The following is a 12691-nucleotide window of genomic DNA, read 5'->3' as shown; positions in this document are numbered from 1 at the left end:
TTTTACTCTACATTCTTGTCGATCCATTAGGGTTGTTGTGGTTCAATAGAAAAACAGAGCAATAGGAAATTTTCCAATGGCACTCTACCATTCAATTATTCATGCATTTTATTGAAAGGAATGGAGCAAAACATCCACCTGGACCTACTTTTCAAAATCCTGTGCATGAAAACAAGACCAATTGCATTAGTGGAAGAATAACATTCTAACTTTACACGCTTTCATATGGTTTCACTTTATTTTGGCCATGTTTTCTGCATTCCTCTGCTCCTCCTTTTCCTGTGAACCAAACACCCAAGTTGACAGAAATCTCGTGTTCACAAATGCTCTGCTTCCCATGTGCATTCCTATCTGATTCCGGTGTTCTTCCTCCTATCCCTGCGTTTTTAGAATCATGCAAGCCAAATGAGCCCTTACAGAATTACTTCAGTTACAAGTAGGTGTCGAAGAAAACTTTGTGTGGTTTGTCCTACTCCTGCCGCGATGTCGTCCACCTCACCTGGGCTGCTCCATCGACAGAAGCACTCACCAAACCAGACATCACAACTCCTAACCGTCTTTCGACGCCTCAGATCTCCTTCCCTGCCACCGGCACCCACCGTAACGGCATCACCATCATCGACTCAGCAGATGAACCTAAGGAGTACTAGGGTCCACAAGAGAGGTCACACTCTTTTGTTTCTGCTTATGTTATGCATTGCTTAATATTACCTGCTACTTTATTGTCCTGTTCACCTCTTAGACTCCAAGTCAGGTCCAAATTGATGTTCAAAGTTGAGTTCTAAATTAGTTGTGGGGCACATATCGAGGCAGCAATGAATAGTATCTCTGTCTAATATCCGGTTCACCTAGGGTATGCCTATGTTGTTCATCTTGGGTGGGAAAGAAATATTAAAGCAATCATCATCTGTTTTTTTTATTAAATTAAAGTAATCATCAGCCTGCTATCATTATTTTTGGATCCATCCACCGGTTGTTACCATTACTCTAGATTTCTGCATGCTCTCCTTACATAATCTCATTATATTTTTTTGCATGCATGTTAGATATTGTACACAGTCATGCTAAACATGTAGAGAAAAAGAGAAGAGTTTTAGGCGGCCATACAATGTCATGCAGACATCCCTCCATGGTGGGTTCAATGGAAAACCCCCCCTCTCTAGATTGTAATCCAGAGGAAGATATCTGTTCTGAGGCGGATTCAAACGCAGCTGACCACTCCTAATTACCCCCAAGGTGTTTGCTCTAACTTGGCATGATGATGTTAGTCATATCATGCATATGTTGCCTTGCAGTGCCTACTTTCTACATCATATATGTCATCTGTTTAGTTTAGACATGTTCTGTAATGCCACCTATTTAATTTCAATATCATATATGGGAATTATGCAGTCTCATGTCTTTTAGCCAGCCATAATATATGTGAAATGTGCAATGCCATCCTGTTTTACCAGCCATCATATATTTGAATCATATCTAGCCCATCCTTTTCTTCATTAAATTTCCATTTGTCAACAATGTTTGTACATTAAACTAATCTTCCTGTGAATCGGCCATTTGAGTGGGTGATGGAAAAATCTGGAGTGAAAACAAGGCCTTCAGAGCAGACAGTGCTACCTGTCGAAGAAAATCTCTTGTTGGGTCCCGATAGCTCCTCAGAGATGGATTCAGAGACAGATGACCAGTCCTATTCCCCCAGCGAGGTGTATGCTCTAACTTGGCACGGTTCTACTGCTCATATCAAGCATATGTGTCGGTGTTCTGGGAATGGGGTCCCTAGACTTGCCTGCCTGCGGCCCGTGGTGTGGCGAAGCCAGCAGGCCGTACGGCCCATCTTCATCAACAAGGCATACAAGAAACACGCGAGGGGCCAAGCCTCGCGAGGCGGACGACACAAGACCTCCTCTGGAGTGGCCTAGTCGGGCAGGATCACGAGGGGCGGAGATAACAAGGCGAGGCAAACCTCATGAGGCTCTCGTGATATGAGCTATGACGATCAACACCAGGTGGGCACTAGTGCGCACAGCGTCCTTGTTTCCTCTTTGGTGCTAAGGAGGCCAGCGCAGACGAGGAGTACCGAGGCATCAGGCAAAGGTTGCCATATCAGTGCAACAAGACTAGGACCAAAAGGACGGCAAGACGGAGGTCATCGTGGAGCCCAAGACGGCGTCACCACGAGAGCCTTTCGCAGGCGGAGACTGCCTTTGTCAGGATGGCTTGTACTAGCTATCCCCCCTTCAAATGTGCCCGCCGTTGTTGGCTCCCTTCCCTCTCAATCTTTGGGAAGAGGACCAGGGTCTCTATAAGTAGGACTAGCCACCACCATAGGCAAGAGAGGACCATTTTAGACCATCCAGAACCACACAAGTTAGCCAAGCACAAGAACACCTCAACCTCAGGAGGCTGTTCTTCCCCTTGTATTGTTCATCATCAGCCCTGGAGGCAAACCACCACCACCACACTGGAGTAGGGTATTACACCACAACGGTGGCCCGAACCAGTATAAATCTTGCATCTTTCTGTGTTGCGAGTTCGTCGAGTTCATCCGCGAGAACTTAGCGAGCTAGGGCGTGGATTGGTGGGAGGAAAAGACTTCGCGCGCACCCCAGTGTTTGAACCTTAAGGGTTTGCCGGAACGCCATATCCGACATTTGGCGCGCCAGGTAGGAGTGCGCCGTAGCTTCCCTTCCATCAGTTCGTCGCTCCGTCGCTCCATCATCTCCATGGCGGACGCTCGCCGTACTCGAGCCGAGAATCGGGCTGCCCTCACCGCTCGCGTTGCTCAAACGGCCCCCATCGGCGGGCCACCTCGTCGTTCTCCGTCTCCCACCGCCAACGCTGCCACTGGCCCGGTGGGGAACGAGCAGCAAGCGTCTTTGTTGCATCCTTCGGTACGGCAGGACGGCCGCACCGCCACTCCATCACTGACCCCGGCCGGTTCTTCGTCCCATGCACGCCACGCTCGCATGGAGGCGCGAGCCGCACTCCTCGCCGCGAACGAACTCCTGTGCTACCGCCCAGTGGACGACCTCTACGAGGAGTGACTCACCCTCAGCTGGCCACGGGCGACGAGGCCCGGGGCGCGCCTCCACCACCCCATCCCAAAGACGGCGCCTTGGCACCAAGGCGCGCGGCCCTGTAGTGTGATCCGCCATGCCCGGTGCCCGCGCGCGAAGACAGAAGCTGCCAAGAAATCCCTCAGTGCGAGGAGCTGCAACCGCACTTCTCGTGCCGCCTCGTCAAGACCGCGTGCCGCCCGTGGCGGAGCCGCCCAGACCTCGTCAAGACCGAGCTCCACCTCCGAAGTGGGCCCCAATAACTACGCCTGGCTGCCGCGCCTTCACCCCCGAGCTGCGCAACATCGCCTGGCTAGGCAAGTTCAAGCTAGATCTGCCTCCTTGCTACGACGGCACCGCCGACCACGCAGAGTTCTTGCAGCTCTACGAGCTGAGCATCGAAGCAGCCAACAGCGACGAGAAAGTCATGGCAAACTGATTTCCCATGGCACACAAGGATGGAGCCCGCTCCTGGCTCCTGAACCTACAGCACGGCTCGATCTCCTCCTTGGACGAGATGCACGACCGCTTCGTCGCCAACTTCCAGGGCACTCGCGACCGCCCGCCGGCCGTGGGCGACCTGCGCCGCATCAAGCAACAGCAAGGGGAGACCCTCCAGAAATACATTCAGCGCTTCAACAACACCCGCCTCAAGATCCCCAAGGTCACGGATGAGGCCATCATCTCCGCGTTCTCCGACGGCGTCCGTGACGTCGAGATGAAGGAAGAGCTCTCTATCCACGAGTAGCTCTGCACATCTCAGGAGCTGTTCCACCTGGCGACCAAGTCCGCAAGAGCTGAGGAGGGGAGCCTCTCTCTCCTTGAGCTGCCAGCCGCTGGCACATAAGAGAATAAAGCCAAGGCCAAGGAAGTGAAGCGCAAGGAAGCAGTGGTGCTAGCAACGGAGCCCGACACCAAACGGGGCAAAGATCAGCCCGAGTCATCTAAGAACAGCCGACCGTTCTGCGCCTTCCACAACCTGAACACCCACAACACCAGTGACTGCCAAGAGCTCAGATCCACACAAGAAGGACGCTACGGTCGACGCCCCGAGCGCAGTGACCGGGGCTACGGACGTGGAGGAGGACATGGAGGCAGCCGCTGGGATGACCATGGCCTGCGCCAGAAATGGTGCGACATGCCCCGTGAGGACCGCTGGCAAGACCATCCTCGCGAGGGGGCCTGGAGGGACCAGCCTTGTGAGGATCGCCCCCAAAGCAATGCCGGTCTTCCCCCGCTGCCGCCACCAAGAAGGAACGACGATCATCATCAGGAGGAGGGGCCTGGGGGCTTCCAGGAGCCGCGTGTAGTTGCCTGCATCTCGAGGGGTGCCCAGGCCCCAGCCTCTCAGCGCATCCTTAAATGGTTTGCTCGCGAGGTGAATGCGGTGCTCCCCAAGCTTGAGGACGCGCACCCGCTCAGGTGGTCCCAGTGTGCCATCCCTTTCAACTCGGCAGATCAGCCCAAGTGCGCGGCCAACGCTGGCGTCCTCCCGATGCTGTGTTCCCCAGTCATCAGCAATGTGCAGGTTACCAAGACCCTCATCGACGGCGGTGCAGGGCTCAACGTCCTGGCCGTCGACATATTCAACAACCTCCAAGTGCCATACGAGCAGCTCCACCCTACCAAACCTTTCTCAGGAGTGACCGACGGCTCCACCACACTCATAGGGCAGGTCCGCCTACCTGTCACCTTCGGCACACGCGACAACTACTGCACCGAGCTCATCGATTTCGATGTCGCCCACATCCGCCTGCCGTACAACGCCATCCTCGGGTATCCGACCATGGCCAAGTTCATGGCGGTCACCCACCACGGCTACAACGTCCTCAAGATGCCTGGAAGCGGCGGGGCCATCACGGTCCCATGTGAAGAAAGGGATGCGGTGTGCTCCCTTGAGCACGCCTTCCAAGCTGCAGCAATCAACGACCCCGATAGCAGAAGTGAGGGCCCTCCGGAGGCCATCCCCAAGAAGAGGCAGCTGCGCCGCGTAGGACCTCAGGAGGATGACGTCGCGGCGGGAGCCTCGGCAGGATCAGTGTCCGTCCCAGGGGCGGCTCCCTCCATCGCATAGGAAGGCGCGCCCAGTGCCCTCCTCGAGCAGGGCTCGTGGGCTCTCTTCTTGAGGGCCTCTGGCCTTGCCAACCTCATGAGAGAGGCGCTTGGGCACCACTTGGAGGCGTGCTACGCAGCACATTTTCCTCAATAGAACATAGGGCAAGGGGTGCCCACCACTCAGGTGTTCATCGCCAAGACCACACAGGAACTGCAAGACGCAAGAGCCATGCACGGCGACAGCCGCTCATAGGGCGCAGCTCACCACCCAGGAGAGGGTACTGAGCTGCACGTCTACATCAACATCCTGGGGCTCAACAGGGCCGCGTCTCAGGAGCGCTTCTGGCCTTCGTCTGTGGGCCGTTGCGAGGGCCGGCCACACAGCTACGTTCGCATGCCCCTCGGCTTGCCGAGCATGGCGTCGGCCTATCAGCGCAACATGCGGCGTGACCTGGCGGCTTAAGAGGCCAGGTACCGCGCCGTCCTGGAGGAAACGGAGACGGTCTTCGGGGAGCCTCCTGAGCCCCCAGAGCCTCCCGAGGCTCAGGGCCCCGGTGGCTCATGAGGAGTCATTTCTTCGACGCACGCCTTCAGCTGCACCAACTCTGCTTCGTCTACAGAACCAGGTGACATCCTCCAAGCTCGTTTAAGCTGGGACTGCCCCTTGGGCTGCATTATTCCCAGGCCGCGTGGGTCCGTCCCTGCGGCATGTATCCCTTTTGCTCATGTCTTTTAGCTTGCCTTGCTAGAGGCGCCCCTCGGGCTGCATCATCCCCAAGCCGCTCGGGCAGGACCCAGTGGCATGTATCTTCCTGCATTTACCCAAGATGATTTTTCTTACCTTCTTAAACTGCCTACGGTTATTGCCCACTCGATTGTCACCAGCTGTGGGTACATTCACCCCGTGCAATTAGCTTGTGCGTTAAAAGGGGGGCTCCTGAGCATTGCGACCCAGGAGCTCTTGCTAGAGAGACTGGCTCTCCAGCCCTCACCCCCTGGCCTTGATCACGACATCGTGACCTGGCATACTGGTGGCGGCTGAGCTCGCTCGAGGGCCGAGACCTGAGGACGTAGAGTGCTTGCACCTAACCGCCTTGTAAGAACACACAACCACCAAGACTCAAGACTAGTCGCTAGCTCACGATAAGGCAAACCTCACGAGGTTCTCGTGACGTGAGCCATGACGATCGACACTAGGCGGGCGCCAGCGCGCGTAGCGTCCTTGTTTCCTCTTTGGTGCTAAGGAGGCCAGCGCAGGCGAGGAGTACCGAGGCATCAGGCAAAGGTTGACATATCGGTGCAACAAGACAAGGACCAGAAGGACGGCAAGACGGAGGTCATTGTGGAGCCCAAGACGGCGTCACGACCAGAGCCTTTCACAGGCGGAGACCGCCTTTGTCAGGATAGCTTGTACTAGCTGTCCCCCTTCAAATTTGCACGCCGTTGTTGGCTCCCTTCCCGCTCAATTTTCGGGAAGAGGACCCGGGCCTCTATAAGTAGGACTAGCCACCACCATAGGGAAGACAGGACCATTTTAGACCATCCAGAACCACACAAGTTAGCCAAGCACAAGAACACCTCAACCTCAGGAGGCTGTTCTTCCCCTTGTATTGTTCATCATCAGCCCTGGAGGCAATCAACCACCACCACACTGGAGTAGGGTATTACACCACAACGGTGGCCCGAACTAGTATAAATCTTGTGTCTTTCTTTGTTGCAAGTTCGTCAAGTTTGTCCGCGAGATCTTAGCGAGCTAGGGCGTACATCGGTGGGAGGAAAAGACTTCGCACGCACCCCAGTGTTTGAACCTTAAGGGTTTGCCAGAACCCCACATCCGACAATATGGTATCTTGCATTGCATAGTTTCGACATCATATACACAATATTCAACACCATGTTCTTAGTTCAGACATCATATATGCGAATGCCCTCACTACAAAAAAAGACACATCCATGACATTTTGGGCCGAACGATTTTTTTTCTGTCATACATATGACACTTCTATGACGATAATTGTGAAAAAACACAGTATCATCATAGATGTGGTGGGCTCCTACTTCTATGACAAAAAATCATGACAGAAAATGGGCTTTTTGTCCTGGCCAGGCCGGAGACGCAGCTGCATGACATTCTCTGGGCCGTCGATGACGGAAAAAAACCCGTGGTAGAAGCGAGGGGGAGGAAAATTTTGGGGACTTCCCGGTTACGGTGGGAGGTCGGGGGCCGAGCGATGCGCGTTTCTCTCGTAGATGTACGCGCGTGTGTGCGAGGCGTTGGCTCTAACTGAACCAAAGCGAGGCATTGGGCTCTAACTGAACCCGAGCGATTGCACTGCAGGCTATGCATTACTGAACCTGAGCGATCAATCGATGGCTGTTAACTGAACCCGATCGAGCGATTCCTTCACTACTGCTGCTAACTGAAGCCGATCGATGGGATGAACAGTGAGCGTTGCGGGGGGGGGGGGGGGGTGTTGGATGAACAGTGAGCGGTGGCGTTGCCTCTGGATGAACAGGACCCCATGGTGTGGTGGAGGGCTGGATTAATAGTAGATGGTGGAGGGGTGCCCATGGAGGGGTGGATGACCAGGACCCCGTGTTGTGGAGGGTTGGATGAACAGTAGACGGTCGAGGGGTGGTTGAACAGGACCACGTGGTGTGGAGGGCTGGATGAATAGTAGAAGGTGGAGGGGTGGTTGAACAGGACCCCATGGTGTGGACGGCTGAATGAACAGTAGACGGTGGAGGGGTGGTTGAACAGTAGCCGGTGGAGTAGCGTGCGGTGGAGCCTGGATGAACAGGAGCCCGTGGAGGCTGGATGAATAGGAGCCCGTGGAGGCTGGAGGAGGTCGACGGTGCACATGAACAGTATCCCGTGCAGTCCCGTTTTGCGCTACGCCAGACCCCTCCCGATGAACAGGACCCCCGTTTTGACCGTAGCGCTCCAACACAAGTCCGTTTCCTCCGTTTTGCGGTACGCCACACCCCTCCCGATCAACAGGACCCCGTTTCGACCGTAGGAGGTCCGTTTCCTCCATTTTGCGGTACGCCAGACCCCTCCCGATGAACAGGATCCCGTTTCGAACGTGGCCAGTCGAACACAAGGCCGTTTCCTCCGTTCTGCGGTACGCCGGGCCTCGTTTCCATCGCATGTTCCATCCAAGCCCTCCTGATGAACACGACGCATTCTGTTGCCTCCCCATGAACACGACGCATTCCGTTGCCTCACCATGAACACGACGAAGACGTTGTTTCTCCGTTCCGACCCAGCCCTGTACACGAGCCCTGGCCGTACGTATGCGTGAGTAGGCGTTCGAGACCCCGCCCGTATGTACACATATGTGGCCGTATTTTCTTTCTTGCACCCTGGCCGCTGTACATACGTGTAAATGCTATGTGCGTGCCTCTACTACGACACGTGCGTGCCTCTACTACGACATGTGCGCGCCTCTACATCAACCAGTATGTACATACGCATTCGCGACCAGAATGACAACGCTACGTACGCTTCGACCAGGTGGGTCCCGACTGTCAGGCACTTCCTTGCATGCAAAGATGTAGCTAGTGGGTCCCAGCAGGCAGGGGCGAATCGTTTTTTTTTGCCCGGACGCACTTCCTTGCGTGTGAAGATGTAGCTGGTGGGTCCCAGCAGTCAGGGGGAAATGTTTTTTCGCGAAATACGGTGGCCCGTCCGGTGGGTCCTGCTATTAGGTGGTGGAATAATTTTTTTTGCATGTAATAAGGAGGCACTTCCTTGCTGCGGCCGTGGACCCAGCTGTTAGCCTCTCCACGTAGAGTCCATGTTCGATGGAAGCCGTTCCTTGACCATGTTGACCACCCCGCGCTGAGAGCACCAGGGCGGTGGACGATGGCGAGGCCTAGGAAGGGGACGACACCGAGCCGGGGAAGACGCGGCAGTGGATGCCCACGCGTAGAGGAGTACGAGGGTTCACTGGTCACTGCGGTGTGAGGCTACCGCCGCCGCAGAATAATAGGGGGTGTGGGTGAGTAGAGGGATGGCCTGGCCAGCGGTGGGAGTAGTAGGGGGTAGTGAGGCCACCGTCGCATCGCAGCCGGCCACGGGAGGCAGGAGCACGAGGCACGACCGGCGCTGGTTTGGGCGGCTGGAGCAAGAAGACCAGAGGTTGAAGAAGCACTACGGCCGTTGGATGGACATCGTACGGTCACTGGAGCTAGAATCATGCATATTGACTAAGTTGACAAAGCCCTCCGTCCCCGTTAACTTAGTACGCCCACAAGTCAGCCTCCCACCAAGGTGGGTCCCAGCTAGTAGGGGGTATTCATTTTTTTGAGCGTAATAAGGAGGCACTTCCTTGCGTGCGAAGATATAGCTGGTGGGTCTGAGCTGTCAGTGGAGGTAACATTTTTTTCGCGAAATACAGAGGCCCTTTCGGTGGGTCCCTGATGTCAGGTGGAGGAATCATTATTTTGCGCGTAATAAGGAGTCATTTCCTTGCGTGTGGCCGTGGACCCAGCTGTCGGCCTCTCCACGTACAGTCCACTTCAGATGCTTGTCGGTCGTTGACCACGTTGTCGAGTCTCGGGCAAGTAACGTACCGATTGACAAAGGGAATTGTATAGGGGATTGATTGAATCCTCGACATCGTGGTTCATCCGATGAGATCATCGACGAGCATGTGGGAGCCAACATGGGTATCCAGATCCCGCTGTTGGTTATTGACCGGAAAGTCGTCTCGGTCATGTCTGCGTGTCTCCCGAACCCGTAGGGTCTACACACTTAAGGTTCGGTGACGCTAGGGTTGTTGAGATATTAGTATACGGTAACACGAAAGTTGTTCGGAGTCCCGGATGAGATCCCGGACGTCACAAGGAGTTCCGGAATGGTCCGGAGGTGATGATTTATATATAGGAAGTCAAGTTTCGGCCATCGGGAAAGTTTCGGGGGTAATCGGTATTGTACCGGGGCCACCGGAAGGGTCCCGGGGGTCCACCGGGTGGGGCCACCTATCCCGGAGGGCCCCATGAGCTGAAGTGGGAGGGGAACCAGCCCCTAGTGGGCTGGTGCGCCCCCCATGGGCCTCCCCCTGCGCCTAGGGTTGGAAACCCTAGGGGTGGGGGCGCCCCAGTTGGCTTGGGTTGCACTCCACCCCCTTGGCCGCCGCCCCCTTGAAGATTGCATCTCCTAGGGCCGACGCCCCCCACTAGGGGTCCTATATATAGTGGGGGGAGGGAGGGCAGCCGCACCCTAGCCCCTGGCGCCTCCCTCTCCCTCCCATGACACTCCTCCCTCTCCTTGAGCTTGGCGAAGCCCTGCCGAGATCACTATTGCTTCCACCACCACGCCGTCGTGCTGCTGGATCTCCATCATCCTCTCATTCCCCCTTGCTGGATCAAGTTGGAGGAGACGTCTTCCCAACCGTACGTGTGTTGAACGCGGAGGTGCCGTCCGTTCGGCGCTAGGTCATTGGTGATTTGGATCACGGCGAGTACGACTCCATCAACCCCGTTCTCTTGAACGCTTACACTCGCGATCTACAAGGGTATGTAGATGCACTCTCCTCTCCCTCGTTGCTAGATGACTCCATAGATTGATCTTGGTGATGCGTAGAAAATTTTAAAATTCTGCTACGTTCCCCAACAGTTCGGACCAACACTCAGAGGAGCATTGGCCCGCGGGGGGTTTGAAATAAAGATGACCCTTGAGTCCACGGAACCAAAGGGAAAAAGGCTAGGTGACGAATGGTAAAACCAAGGTTGGGCCTTGCTGGAGGAGTTTTATTCAAGGAAAATAGTCAAGGGTTCCCATTATAACCCAACCGTGTAAGGAACGCAAAATCAAGGAACATAACATCGGTATGACGGAAACTAGGGCGGCAAGGGTGGAACAAAACACCAGGCATAAGGTCGAGCCTTCCACCCTTTACCAAGTATATAGATGCATTAAAGTAAACAAGATATAATAATGATATCCCAACGATAAACATGTTCCAACAAGGAACAAAACTCCAATTTTCACCTACAACTAGCAACGCTATAAGAGGGGCTGAGCAAAGTGGTAACATAGCCAAACAATGGTTTGCTAGGACAAGGTGGGTTAGAGGTTTGACATGGAAATACGGGAGGCATGATAAAGCATGTGGTAGGTATCGCGGCATAGGCATAGCAATAGAGCGAGCATCAAGCAAGCAAGGATAGAAGTGAATTCGAGGGTATGGTCATCTTGCCTGTAAAGTTCTACGAGTTGACTTAAGCTTGATCCTCGTAAGTGTTCTCAATGGGTTCCTCGATCACGTCCTCGTCTCCTGGCTCTACCCAAAGAAAGAACACAAGCAAAGGGAAACCACAATCAACCACGGTGCAATGTGCAAGCAACATGATGCAAAACATGGCATGATATGCGGGAAGTAATATGCAATGCATATGCATGTTTCATAAGGGAAAGATTGAACCAGGCCTCAACCTGGAAAACCAAGAGTGCCGCTGGAAAGATGAGTTGATTTCGGTCGAAATCGATATAAAGATCACTGGAATCGGATGAACGGTTTACAAATGGCACGCAAAACAATAATGGCACAAAACTGCGATTAACAACATGAAGCCATCTAGAATGCACCAAGAAAATAAGCTACTGCACTCTAACATAGCAAAAAAGCACATAGTAGTGATCCACTCAAAATGCTTGACAAAAGATGAACACTGAGCTACGGCTAAATCACACAATAGCAGGTTCAAACAAGCATGGCAACAGTGCAAAAGATATCACGTTCACAGACTTAGTGAAAATAACAACATGTCAGGATTTAACATCAGGAAGCAATGTTTAGAGCAAGATAACAACATGCTATAGGAACATATCGTGGCAAAGCAAGGCATGGCACAAAACTACTCAAGGCATATAACAAAAGTCCCTAACTAACCATAAGCAAAAAAGGATCAGAGGATATGATGGCACACATGTAAACATAGCAAGTTTCGTTAACAGATTGAGACTTGGCAGAAAACTGGACATGGCGGAAACAGATTTACATAGGCATATTTGCGAGCTCGATGCACTCAACACAAGGCATTGCATGGCAAACTAAGCATACACCCAGCAAGAAGACATGATCAATAAGCTAACCATGGGAAGAACACTCTCATAGCATGCATGTATCAACTACAACAACCTCGGCAAAATTGATTAACATGTAAACAATCTACCAGGAACATTTTATAGCAAAAGTAGAGCAAGATTGAGTCATGCTAGGGTACTCCATAATTGCAAACAAAGACATGGATGGATAGAGCATAATAATATCTCAAAATCCTCCTTACTGAACATGCTCAAAAGAGGCACGGATCACTATGTAGAAACATGAATACATGGCATAAAAATAACATCAGGGAAATGACTTGGAAGAATTCTAAGTCCCTGAAATCAGCAACATCACGAGAGCTACTTTGCATGCTTGTGCTAGTCACCACAAAGATCACAAAAAAACATGGCATACACCCCTGTAAATATGGCATCGCATATCCCAAAACACATGTAGGGCTCCAGTTCATAGGAGGCAAATAATAATCATGGCAAAAATGACAAATGTCCAATATCTGTTAAG

This window comes from Triticum aestivum, chromosome 3A, assembly GCF_018294505.1.
Source record: "Triticum aestivum cultivar Chinese Spring chromosome 3A, IWGSC CS RefSeq v2.1, whole genome shotgun sequence".
Lineage (NCBI taxonomy): Eukaryota > Viridiplantae > Streptophyta > Magnoliopsida > Poales > Poaceae > Triticum > Triticum aestivum.
This window is presented reverse-complemented; position numbering follows the sequence as displayed.